Here is a 14,293-nt window from a genome sequence, read left to right as displayed (position 1 = left end):
GCTGACTCGGGCCCAGACGGGAATAGAATACTCGCGCGTTCGGCTCAGTTCCACGAGCTCGACAAGGGTGGACCGTACCAATGTGAATCATAGGTGGAGGGGGAGCAAGAAAGATAAACACGCTATTTTCTCCCAATATTGCGTGAGCATTTAGTATGGTCCGATCCGGAGCTGTCACAAATTGCCTCAAATACAACCCTTCACTTATTTGGATTAATTAATGAAACAGTTTACTCGTAGGGCCTATTTATTGTCCATTCATTTGCAGATAACTTTTTCAACACCCCTAAAAACATCGCTACATCTTGAATTTTGACTGACCGCTCCATATTTTTTTTCTTCTTCTTCCTGTGTGCTGAATGTTCCTCCTGCTGGAGAAAGAAGAAATAAACAACACTGGGGGAAACCGAGGAAGAAGGCGCAGCGGAAAATAAAGGAGGTGAAGGAAAAAGTGAAGTAACAGAAGGCTAGAGACCGGAGGTACAGGTTGGAAAGAGAGCGAGGCATTGCGCAAGTGGAGAACGAGACTTGCTTTTTGTGTGAAGACTTTTTTTTTCTTCCCCATCTGCTGATTAAAAGGTGAGTTTACCCCGTTGTTATTTTTAGTAGCGTCATTTTTCTGTGCTTTTGAAAAGAAGCTCTTTATGATAGCCAGGGGAGAAAGTGGAGGGAGTAGTATATGCACATTTGTCATTGTTCATTCACCAGTCGTGCAACAAGGCAATAAAACGAGAAAATTAAACGTTTTTTTTTTTTCTCGGGGGACTTCTTTTGTGCGGGGATGCGACGTGGACCCAACTGTTTAATATTGCATTATGCAAACCGATGTCAAAGAAATCAGTGCCCCCCCCAATCTTGATTGAATCCAGAAACTCGATCCGCCTATCAACAACAAAAACAGCCTACTTTGCAAGACGTTAATATTTAAATATGTATTTTCGGGCACCAATTGAAAAAGAAAAAAACAAAAACACAATTTAAGTAAAATTGTGCATGCATGGGAGCTTGAGAGTGTAGTGTGATAGACAGAGTGCGTGTTATTGACGTGCACATGTGGCAAAGCCAGCAGCTCTTTGTCCCCCCCACCCCCCACCACCCTATAATAACCGAGTCAGGCATGGCAGCTCAATGCATGCTGGGTTTCCTACAGACAGAATATCGGCCAACATTTGCACTCTCGTGTGAACTTGAATCGTATATGAACCTGGCCCCCTCTTCCCCTTCCATCCTTCCGTCCATCTTTCAGCCAACGATATCACCATGCTCTTCCTTTGTGGTGTTAGTCCCCACGGAGCTGCAGTAGTGGCGATTTCATGCTTAAATACGTTATATTATCTGGATAGAAAGGTTGTTTTTGTCTCTTTCTAACAGGCTGTTCAGGGAGGTTGGGAGGGGGGAGGGGGGGGGGGCTGTGGCTCTTGGCGCGCCAGAGAAGGGGATGTAGAGTGTGTCAATGTCAAATGGAGGTGTGTCCCTTGTGCGTGCGTCCACTGGCCCTTTGCTGGTTCGGAAAACAAGAGCTGAGAGAGAGAAAGGAAGAAAAAAAAGAAGCAAAGCCCTGAAAACATCTGTTTCGTAAGAGTCTCCCTTATGGAATATCTTATATCCTGGCGCGCGAGGGGAAATATTTTGCTTCAGTGTGTCGTGCCAGACCAAGGCCGCACGCGCGCGTACGCGCGCACACACACACACACACACACACACACACACACACACACACACACACACACACACACACACACACACACACACGCACGCACGCACCTCTGTCTACAGGTCTACGCACAGCTCTGGTTTTCACTATGCTGCAAGCTGCACGCACGCACTCAAGCAAAGCTCGCTCGCCGATTCTGTGAGTCATACCGCATTTGGAGACCCGCTCGCGCACCGCTCTTTGAGTGAAGTGGAGCCCCTGCTGATAACGCGCGCGCACACGCTGGTGCGCGAGCGCAGACAGGCTCGTTCGAAGATTGTGCATTTTGATTTCCCAAGTCGACACTGTTCCAGGATTGTGCATTGAGATGTAGAAATGCATGCGCACGAGGACGCACGCGCGCAAAGGCTCTCCACGAGCTATGTCAGAAATTATAGACAGTGCTGAGGTATAGAAATACAGCCACACATACACACACACACACACACACACACACAAAGTGTGCTGTTTGTCTTTCTTTGTTGGAATTGCTGGTGGGTGTGGTGTTACCAGCAGCCCTGTGTCCATAATTTTGCGGCTGTTTATTTCAAACAAAATGTTAGTATCATACCAAAATGGTTGACCACACAGTGAAAAACCTGGCTACTGAAAAATACAGTTTTTAGTAGGAGATTAAAGGGTCAGCTCAGCTCACTCAGTTCACACGTGCACAGAGTTTTGGTTTTATCCGCTAGATATCTGCCTCGGAAGCACGGAAGAATGATATTTAAAGCAGTGTGTCTTTTCAAAAACGGTCATGCTTACTCACTGTGGACAGTTTTTTGGGACTGTACCTTGGGAGAAAGTAAATCCTACATGTAAACTTTAATTTATCATGCCAAGCTCTCTGCAGCACAAGCATTCTATTCACCCCTGTTGCATTGGGGATGGATGCAGGAATCTCAGAGGTTGGTATGTCAACACCTCAGCAGATAAAAGCAGAACTATCTACACGGCAAGATACCACTATGCAAAAGTAAAATAAGTGCTGGTCTAAACTAACTTGCTCTTTATGGATTAATATAGCACCACAAGGACCAGCTACAACATTAAAACAAATTCATAATTTAACATAGGCGCGGGAAGTGGCGAAGCTTTAAAACTGCGATGACAATAACATTTTGGATGACCTGGATATTCAGGGTCTCATGGCAGAGTTTATCAGCCGAACTCCAGAGCGCGAATCTACGGTTTGCGTACCAAAATCATCGTAAGGTAGAGACACGGTGTCTTACATCTCTGCGTGTTTTTCCTGCCGCCATGCAGGCGGTAGCCTATATTTAGCCTAGTATGATTGTGATTTGTGTATGCCTATTATAAAGAAACGAATAGTCTGTAACTTTTTTGAATGTGTCACATATTGTCGGAAAAGAAAGATTTTGCATAGTCTATTGCTTTGTGGCACTTAGGCCTTTGTTTGGCCGTTATGCGGTTTATGAACACCTAATCTACTTGTGGTTGCTTTAAAGGTCCCATGACATGGTGCTCTTTGGATGCTTTTATATAGACCTTAGTGGTCCCCTAATACTGTATCTGAAGTCTCTTTCCCAAAATTCAGCCTTGGTGCAGAATTACAGCCACTAGAGTGTGGGGTGGGACTCTGGATGGGCAAAGCAGAGAAAGGGGAGGTAACCTTGCTCCTTATTACCTCATAAGGAACAAGATTCCAGATCTTTCATTTTCTCAAAGGCAGAGCAGGGTACCAAGGGCTCGGTTTACACCTATCACCATTTCTAGCCACTGGGGGACAATAGCCAGGCTGGGGGAACTAATATTAATGTTAAAAAACCTCATAAAGTAAAGTTTTCATGCCATGGGACCTATTAAAATAAACATACATCTAGAAAACCGATCCTGGTGCATCAAGCTCCTTGTTTTAACAGACATTTTGATTACGCATGTATTGCTAATACTATATAATTTACATTGGTTGCACCATATAAATAACATTTTATATGCATGCATTCACACAGATATTTAGATAGGCCTACTTTTTTCATCGCTGGTTTTTGGAGTTTGCTGTGCAGTAGAACCTATGTTAGGATATATTTGTACGCACCTCAGCTGTACTTCATAGAGGGGAGGGGCGAGTGAGTTTTTAAAAGGAGACAGGTAGAGCGGTCTGCAGATACTGTGTGTAACATAGTATCTTTAGACTCTACGTGGTCTGTGGACCCCCCCTACCCCCCACCCAGCACCCCAGCACCACTTGCCAAAAATATCTTCTAGAGCCTCTGTAATTTAACACTCTTAATGGCCATTTTATAAACCTAAGTGCATTTTTTTGCATTGGTGTTTATGTTCAAGTACAACTATGATGGCAGGATTTAATTACTTTTAATAGATATTTTAGTAATGCTCCTTTTACTTAATGGTTATTTGAATTCCCTTCTACACTCGGCTACATCCCTAAACATGTAGATCTTTACTGTGTCTTTTGTCTCAATTTGTGTGAGCTGATCGTGTTGGTGGGAAGACATGTTGTTTGTAGACTTCAAAGGCCATCCCTCTGATCTGCTCCAGTGTCATACATAACAAATCATGGGGTATTTATAGAGGTCAGGAGAACAAATTGTTCTGCTGGGCTTTTTTTTTTATATTAATGTGATTAGGCTACCCAGATGTTGAGCTGCAGCAGAACCAATCTTGTGTAACACGCCTGTTCTTTATATGATTTAGTAATGTTCTCATGAAGTAAATATTACACTGAATGCTGCTTGTTTCACATTATTGTGGATTTAATACTTTTGGTGTTATGTCCTGTTTATCAGACTCAAAAAGCAGTTTTATTGACATTATATTGAATTATTTATCAAAATAAGCAGACAGTTTAATAAAAAGGCAATAGAATCATCAAACATTCAACCCAAGACAATAGTTATTTTAATATATTTATATAATGCAGTAAGATGGCAATAGGGTGAGGCAGTTGAACGTTATTATACTGCCACACATTATCGTGTTCATGGGAAAATGCACTGAAAAAGCAATATTACTTCACTTTATCGCTGTGATTTTCTTTACATCCACTCATTTTAAAGCACAGCACGAGAGCCAAACAGTTGTTAACATACGTTTGGGCATCCAGTGTGTGAATCTAATGATCTTCCAGCAGAACCAGGTTGTAGTTACTTTAAATAAGCCGGGCTGTCAACATGTCACAGCGGTGATTTGTGGCGTTTTTCTGGAGTCGTGTCACACGCATGTGTCGGGAGCAAAAAATAAACTGCTCAGCTGGATCAGTTGCCCTGTGGTCTGATGCAACATCCCCAAGTGTTTGTGTTCTGGCCAGACTTATAATCCAAGATCAACTTGTTGACATCATTAAACTGTGGCAGTTCAGTCTCCTCCGATGAAGTTTGACCAGACAGGAACATCCACAAATGATGACGTGATGCATTTGACATTGTGAACCCTATGGTGATGGTCATGTTTGTTAACCCCGCGTTTCTTCGTCTATCCCCCATTGAACTTGTTGCTATGGTGGCTATTGACCAACCTGACCTTATTATAGACTAGTTGTACCATCATTAGAGTTCATTTGGATTGTCAGTGACAGTTTGACCTTTTGCACTCCAGGCAGTCGACTCAAAAATCCTCTGGGTTTCTAAACATTGTTTATTATCTGTGACGAAAGTAAAGAGTGAAGGAAATTGCAACTGTAGCTGATTAAAAATAAGATGAGTTATACCATAAGTGCTGTAAACATTAGAGTTGTCTGATACCAATACCAGTATCGGGGGGGAAGCCTCCAATACATCCTAAAATGCTGGTGTTGGTGTCGGCAAGTATGCAAGTCTATATGCAACGATCCGATACCGCAAAATTTAGCCCCGAAGAAAATCTTCTCTGAAGCAGTTTTTTTTATTGTTCTTTTTCCGTTATGACTGACTGTCAAACTAGATAATAAAAGAAAATTCTATTATAATATGGCATTTATTCTCTGTATGTATTTGTTCATGTTTCACAAAGGGTTTAACCTAATGCAGGCCATATAACAATAACAATCATATTACATCCATACAGGGTTAGCTGTTAAAAATATATAATTATAATATATCTGAACATCTCTAGTAAATATTAAACATTGCAATTGCATATTTGCTCCATCTGCCGCAGCACAAATTCACTTCCTTGGCTGTTGATATGCGGGGGAAATCTACTCAGGCGTTTTCAGACAGTCACCTTGCCTGTTGACTCTATCAATATTAACATTTACTCCCGCAGTGTTGGCTAATCCATCAGTGTTGACTGCAGATATGCTCAAGGTTTGTACAGTGTTGATGTATTAAAGTTCAAATCATAGTTTATTTCTGACCTTCAGTTTTGGAGAAGTGGACTCACATCTGGAGAGTTTATTTCCAAAATTGACACCATTTACCTAAAGATTACAACATTACGTGTAGTAACAATCCAGGTTTTGGCAATAAAACAGTTTTATTATATGAAAATATTGACCGATTGAGTTAATTTCCTGACTTGAAATGAGCTCCAATGATAAATTGACCATTCTTCATCTTGTCAACTTAGATTGCATGGCTCTAAGGTCTGATAGCTTCTATGAAATAGAAGACACAGATAACACTGCTGAACGTTATAGATTATTGTCTGCATGTGCAGCAAACTAGGCCAGTAAACAGCTATAATTGGAGGGGGATTCAGGTCCCAGAATAACAGGGAACTGAAGAGCTGTTGTCATCCCGACTGCTCAGAAATAGTCCTTGTCCTTATGTTTAGGTGTTGATGCTGAAATGATCTCCTCTCTAAGTGCACGCCAGCTGTTGGGTTCATACAGACCTGTGGGTGTTGTGACATGAGCACTGCGTCTCAGTGCAGCTGCGCTGCCAAGCCACTGATTAAATGTGAAGTATTGTTGTAGTAAGTGGACTCTGTTATCGTGTGTGATGGTGTTTCAGTGCTGATGGTGCCACAGAGCTGATGTTCATGTTTGTGGGTGTAATTGCCTCTTAAAAGTTAGTTTTGTTTACTTCTCAGTTTGAGTATCGCTGTTCATTTACAGTATAAAAGGGAGGAGCTGATAGCCACCTGAATTCGTTCGCCATTTCAACAAGCATGAACATTGAGTATGTTTACACACCAATGCACACCAATATTTGACTATTATTCAGAATACGACAATATTCTGAATTTGATACAGGTCATGTAAACCAGCATATTCCAGTTGGATATTCCGAATAAGGCCTTTTTCAGAATATAGCATTTTCCGATTAAGACATGTGGGATATTCCGGTATTATTCAGGTTTTTAGAGACATTCCTTGGAGATGTATACAGCACATTCAGAATATGCGTCTCAATCTGGGATTTTACCGCAGTTTACGGCCTGTTGCTTGTTTACGGCTTATGGTCAGCTTTGTGCGTTGCTATAGTTGCTGTAAACAAACCAACCAGCCAACAGTTTGCAAGGCTGCGAACCCAATAAGAAGGAGTAACACAGCTACTTTTAAAGCAGTGTTTCCTTTAGGATTTTGTTTTTAGCAGTGGGGGCAACCGCAACTACATTGTGCGTCTGCCCTTGTTAGCGAGGGCTAGAACAGGACTGTATTTAAACTTCACTTTAGCTGATTCTGGTTTCCAACTTTGCCCTAGGTGTGTCTGTTAAACACAGACGGAGACAACAAGCAACAGTACAAACATGGGCGTGGATAGCTTTGGTGTGTGTGTGTGTGTGTGTGTGTGTGTGTGTGTGTGTGTGTGTGTGTGTGTGTGTGTGTGTGTGTGTGTGTGTGTGTGTGGTTCGGCAGAGAAATAAATAACATTGTAAAGGCTACCATACACAATGCATAGGAATTATATATAGCAATTAATAACAATAAACCCACTATTAATTACATTATCTTAATTCAATATAACTACTTCAGCATGTAAATAATGCACCTCAAATACAAACGTGAGCAACAGCAATCACTATTATATCGAATCAACAGCCACATGCAATTTAGCTAGCAGGTGAAGAATACAAACAACGAATATCACCAGTTAACTTAATTTAAATTAGCAAGAACTATAGACTAATACAATAACAGGCTTAAATGAACTGACAACATAAGTTATACGACTTACAGTTCTCAAGGACGCACACACGCGATCTCAACTGGCTAGTTATCCTCCGGACAGTGGCAGTCTCTTTTTTTTTTTCTTTTTCTCCCTTTTCAGCCGAGTGGCGCGCGTGCCCGCTCGTGTGTGTCCGCGCTATTCTCCGACATGCACTCTAACAATCACTGCTGATAGACGGCCTTTTGTACAGCCCACTACAAAATCAACATAGAGGAAACACTGTAAACATTATCAAAGACTTAGATATCAACAGGTTTTTGGATATGCGCACACATTGCTACTCTGATCTTTTTTAAGAAGCTGGTTGAAGCAATAAAAGGGGGTCGTTGTGTTTGCACGGTACAGCAAGTCCACCACCGCTGGTAAACTTTGAAATAATCGTATTTTGCACGGCTACATATAAACGGGAGTATTAGTGGAATATTAGCCATATAAACAGCTTAGTCGTAATATCGTCTTTTTCGGAATAAGGGCAAAAAATGGAATATAATGTGCATGTTAACATAGTCATTGATGATTTTGAAACAAATGAGGGGATAAAGTAAAGCTGCAAAAATCAACATTGTTTATCAAATATTGATCATATTGCCATGTGTAATATGAAAGGCGTTTCTCGTTGTTGGTAGAGACCAAAACAGAGCTACAAGGAGTGTGAATATTGGACTTGCCATCATCAAGTTCCCAAAAACATGACTCTATATAAATGCTATTGAAGCTTTGTTTTCCCATTGTGTAAATAGACAACTGTTTGCTAACACATTTAACAACTTTGATAGTATTCTGTTTTCTGCTTGTTGTGTTGCCCAAGTGGCCAAAAAGATCTACGAATGCAGCTTTGAATCGTTCTACAGCACCTGTTTTATTAATTTATTCAGTCTATTATAACTCCATAGATGCACAAACATATCTTTGTTTCTGCATACCATCTGTTCGAATTATAAACTTGTAGGAATCTCATCTTTAGAGTGGAACTGAGCCAATTATTACTTTAGACAAATATTCACTGGTTCAAGCTTTTCAGATATGATTATTTGCTGCTTTTCTTGGTCATAAATTTATAGTAAACTTAATATATGTTTGAGTTTTGAGACAAAACTTGACATATGAAGACATCACCTGGGAATTTGAAAAACTGTGATTGACACAATACTATTTTCTGACATTTATTAGACCAAATGATTAATGAAAATAACTGTCAGTGTGAGCTTTAAATTCAATATAAATTGTAATTTGTAATAAACAGCCTAATCGAGATATATTTAAATGCACTGATGAGTTGTACATATGAAGAAAAATCCCTCCTGGCTTTTATTTATATGCGCCAACTGTATCCTCTGAGTGCAGCTACTGTAACTAACAATGTCTAATGTTGCACTTCCCCCTATTGGCACCAACATTGATTCTTCTCTGTTGACAGTAGATTCAGCTCAGTGTGTTAAAACCTGGCCAATGTGACACAAGACACAATCGAGAAAGCAAAACAAACACTGAAATTTGTGCTCACGGGCTACTGAAAAATCAATCCTTTGGATAAGAACCACAGCACACCGAGCACTGCTGAAATGTTGTTTCCCAGTCAGACCTGCATCTTTGCTTGTGTTCAGGGGATTTTACTCAGGTTTGTTTAGCTTATAAAAAAGAAATCAGTGTCCACCAGCACATAAAACAGCATTGTGGACAGCAATCAACAGCCAAAACCACATAAAGAAAAGCTGTTTTAATTGAGTTTTGTTATTAATTGTTCATAAATTATTATTTTTGACAGTCCAGGGATATAAAAGCACTTTTGTTTTAAACATTGCCTGTGTAACTGAAGACATCTGAGGTCAGTTATTTTTGATATGACTCTCTTTGGCAGTGGTGTACACTAGAGCAGGTTTTTGTAGCATGAGCTTGTATTTTTACTGTCTGTACAGTGAAGAGGAGCACATTAGCTGATGGCTGAGGCAGTGTGGAATAACGTTGCACACTGCGTAGGTGTCGGAGATCAGTCTAGTCTGAATAAATCCTGACCTTGTGAGAAACATTTTTGTATTTTCATTTGAATTGTTATTGTCTTGGCCAATTGTAGTGTCTTGTCAGTGCATATTAGTCTGGGTGTTTATAAAAAATATGGATTTTTATGTTTTTATATTTTGTGTTGTGTGTGTACTGGAGCATTACAGCATCTGTGTCAGAGCGTATGGATTTTATACTGTGTAGGTGAATGAGATTACAGCAGTATTCTTTATACACTAGCATCTGTGTGTGTGTGTGGGTGTACTGTGTGTGTGTGTGTGTGTGTGTGTGTGTGTGTGTGTGTGTGTGTGTGTGCGTGTGTATGTGCATGTTTTTGCGGGGGGCTGCTCAGTCTTTTGCCCGATGGCTCAAGGCCAGATACAGATAGGCCAGGCACCACAATGCCCTGTCTGTTCCCACAGGCCTGTCACCCTATTTATAGACAAACACTCTGCCCAAACTCCATTCATATTTCTCAGGTTGGATGTGTGGAGTACAGTGTGCAGAAGTATCTTCTTTTTTTTTTGCTAAAGAGTGAATCGTGTAGGGCAAATTTTACACTATGTGATTGTTATTTTGAATTAAAGCAACCTAAATGCGTGCAAATGTGCATCCAGTCGTAGGCGACAGTTCTGTGTGTGTGTGTGTGTGTGTGTGTGTGTGTGTGTGTGTGTGTGTGTGTGTGTGTGTGTGTGTGTGTGTGTGTGTGTGTGTGCGTGTGCGTATGCGCGCGCGCTATTGGCATTCCACAGTGCAGTTTCATAATCTTGTTTCTCAATAGATCCACAGGCAGAGGAAGAGCTGAGCTGAGCAGAAAATAAACAGCAAAAACATGTCTGCCGGGGTAATGTTTGACCCTCGCTGGTACGCACAATATCTATGATGTGAAGTGTATTTATACAGAGTAGGTTGTCTGCAGTTGTGTCACAGATATCCTAGCAACAGGGCCTGCCGCCATGATGGAGGTCCACTGGAAAAAAAACTCTGTAGGCTAGCAATGGATAAATATGGACCAACAGGAAAAATGCGACAGAAAACCTATAGACTGCCTTCCGTAGAAAAACTTCAGTTGTTGCAGCAAATGCCGCAAAATCAATTGTTAAAGTGACGTAGGAATTATGACGTAGTACAGAAGTAGTGTATCTTTATTATAAAGAGACACAGTTCGGGTAGTGGTAGTCTGTGTGGATGGATGGGACAAAAAAACATCAAGATTTAACATGGGAGTCAACTGTTCCCTTTCTGTTTCATTCCAACATTCATCGTTGGTTCCTTTTAACGTGACCGTGGTTATTCCCTAACCATAACCAAGTGGTTATTATCGTTAACCATGAAGACTAACTTAAAAGAAGTAGTAATTTAAAGCCAAACCACAATGTTTCTCCAAGTACGTAAACGCTTCTATGTCGTTCTAAAGGGAAATTGCAAATTACGTATTTTGGTAGCCGATCTAATTTGAATGGGCTTGTTGAAACCGGTTGTGTGGTGCAGCTGTAGATCTGTTTTGATTATCAATCATTGTCATTGATGATGGATCAAATGTTAAATCTTTTCAACTTTCATAATTTTTAAACATTTCTTATTGACAGCTTCTCGAATGTGAGGATGTGCTGCTTTTTTGTATATTTTTGTTAATTGAATATCTTTTTGGTTTTTGACTGTTGATCCGACAAAACAAGCAATTTGAAAAACGTCACCTTGGACATTTTATAGACCAAAATGATTAATCAAGAAAGATAAAAAAAAGAAGAAGTAAATGTTAGTTGCTGCCATAATACTGTAGCGAATCGGTAGCAATTTTAAAATGCGTGAATTTGTTTGTCTAACAATATTAGAAGACACTAAAACACTTTTAGCACCAGCGTGACCAGTTTAAAACTAAATCGATGATGGTTCCTAAAACGGAACATTTGAGTCCTAATCAGGAAGAGCTCTGCTCAGGATATTGACACAACTTTCAGTAGATTAATGATGTTTCCTGTGTTGGTTGTAGTGCACACAAACAGCAGCTGGTAACAATGCAGCCGCAATATAACCTATTTTGTTCCTGGATATAAGCACACCCAGAGGAACCATGTTTCTAATACACACACAACTTAAGCAATTAGCCTTTTAGTTACTCAATAGCAATCAAAGCACTTTGGTGTTGTTGTCATATTAGCTCATAATCATTTACTCCACATGGCTTCATTTTTATCTGCTCTGAGCTCGGTATCAATCAGACTCCGTAGCAGTGAGGAGGAGATAGTTTGTGTCCATGTAGCCTTTGAGTCTGGACATCTAATCTAATATTCAGTTAAACATATTTCATTTATCTGCATAAACAACCACCAACACTGTATTCCCCCCTCATTAGCTGTTCATATATAATTTCAGCAACAGCTTCTGCAACAATGGAGTAACTCTTCTAATAATGTTTTAATGGAGCAGGATAACATTATTAAATATCTTTAAGAAAGTGCAGACAATGCTTGCTAAATTAAACTTTATGCTCTAAATATACATATAAGAAACCAATGGAGATAGCACTGTACTGAACATACTGAATGTCATGCAGGTTCTTATGTTTTATTAAAGCTGAGAAGAAAAGGCTGTTTTTTGTTTGGCTGCTGCTGCAATCAGCTCACCGAGCTCTGTCAGCTCTCAGCCAATGGCTCCAACATATAAATATACCCTAGTGTGAAGGTCAAATAGTGTTTGTGTGTGCGTGATTGCATGGATCTGTGATCATTTGCTTGTCTGTTGGCCTATAACCTGAATCGAAACAATCGATTCAACCGTCTGAGCCCCTTTCAGGTCTTTTCCTTTTGTACATGTAGCTGAATAAGCTCTCACAGATCTGACCTGAACAAAATATACCCTTGTCTTTTGTACATTCATAACAATTAGGCAGGACACATACTGGTTTCGCTTCACTGATACTCTCTCACAGCTATTGCGCAAACAAACTAAAAGTCTATCTGTCGGCCGCCATGAGATAAGGGCCGAACGCCGCTAAAGGAGAGAGAATTTCAATAACATGGATAAATAGAGAGAACAGGGCAGAAAACAAGAAGCACATGCTAGTTCTTTATCCAGACTTATTTGTTCTTCTGTTCTGTGCATTAAATTTCCTAAAGGTTTGTGATTGTGCTGCACACGGTCGCCATTAAGAAATGATTGCCATTATTGAATATGTTTACAGTTTGATTATTGTGTGACTCTTTAATCATCTTTAAAACATCCAAACATACTGAAAAATGCCCTCTATAAGTTCCTTGAGTCAAAGGTGATGTCTTCAGATGGCTTGTGTTGTCAAACCAACAGTCCAAAACTCAAAAGATAATGAATTTATGACAACGTAAAACAGAGAAAATGTGCAAATCCTCACATTTGAAAAGCTGTTATTGCTTTAAGTTGAGCCAAAATAAAAATTGTTCTCTCTTTTTGTGTAAGGAGATATATATATATATATATATATATATATATATATATATATATATATATATATATATATATATATATATATATATATATATATATATATTAGGGCCGGGACTCGATTAAAAAAATTAAACTTATTAATTACAGGCTTTGTAATTAATTAATCGAAATTAATCGCATTTTAATTCCATAAATAAATAATAATAATCAATATTTGACCTGAGAACAGTGAGAAGTAATTTTTTTCACATGGATTTTTAGTATACCATTGAATAATGACTGAATACATAAGCTTAAGCAACACAATATTGTTTATTTTTGTTCAACCAAGTCCAGCAGACCAGTGCAATTTTTGCCATTAAGTGTAGCAATAGCATATTTAGAAATATAGTACATTTCAGAAATTCAGGTAGCCTATAGGTAGGTAGACTTTCTGTAAACTATGTTTTTTTAAGTAAAACACTATACTTTCAAGTACATTCAGACTTAGTTACCCTGGTCCTTAAACCAGTCATCTGGTGGAGTGTAGGTTGGGTGTGGGTCCTTGTACTCGGAGTCGGGCTAACGTCCACGCTAGCTGCTAAATGTTTTGCGTCGAGGTGATACTTGAGGCTCGATGTGCTGTGAATTCCTTGTTGCATAGCTTGCACACAACCATGCTCTAATCGACGCTTCCATCCGTTCGTTTTTTATAACAAAATTTCCCATCCACGGGGCCAACCAAAGCGGTCTCGTCAGCTTCTTCGTTCATGTTCACTGTGGTTTGTTGTTGTCTGAAGCATTGACATATATAAAAGGTCTGAAGCCATGAACGCTAGTTGGTGCTCCAGTATAATCGGTCCGCCGAAACTCATCCAGTGAGAAACGTCCCGCGGTGCAAAAATAAGTGTGATTAAAATGCATAAAAAGTGTTTAACGTGTTATTTTTTGTGTTATTAATTAACGCATTAAAGTCTGTAATTAATTAATCTTAATTAACGCGTTAAAGTCCCGGCTCTAATATATATATATATATATATATATATATATATATATATATATATATATATATATATATATATATATATATATATATATATATATATATATATAACTTTGATAT

General features: G+C 39.4%; 1 protein-coding gene across 1 annotated transcript in view; it reads left to right on the top strand.

Annotated features, from left to right (window-relative positions):
* Positions 1-250: 250 nt before the first annotated feature.
* ndrg2 (NDRG family member 2) overlaps positions 251-14,293 on the top strand; it is a 37,955-nt gene continuing 23,912 nt past the window's right edge. Inside the window, exon 1 of the mRNA XM_028564118.1 lies at positions 251-579. The gene's annotated coding sequence lies outside the window, so the exon portion shown is untranslated. The remainder of the gene's footprint in view (positions 580-14,293) is intronic.

This window comes from Perca flavescens, chromosome 19 (genome assembly GCF_004354835.1).
Source record: "Perca flavescens isolate YP-PL-M2 chromosome 19, PFLA_1.0, whole genome shotgun sequence".
NCBI classification, from domain to species: domain Eukaryota; kingdom Metazoa; phylum Chordata; class Actinopteri; order Perciformes; family Percidae; genus Perca; species Perca flavescens.
The sequence above is the reverse complement of the archived record's forward strand: the minus strand, read 5'-3'. Positions and strand labels throughout refer to the sequence as shown.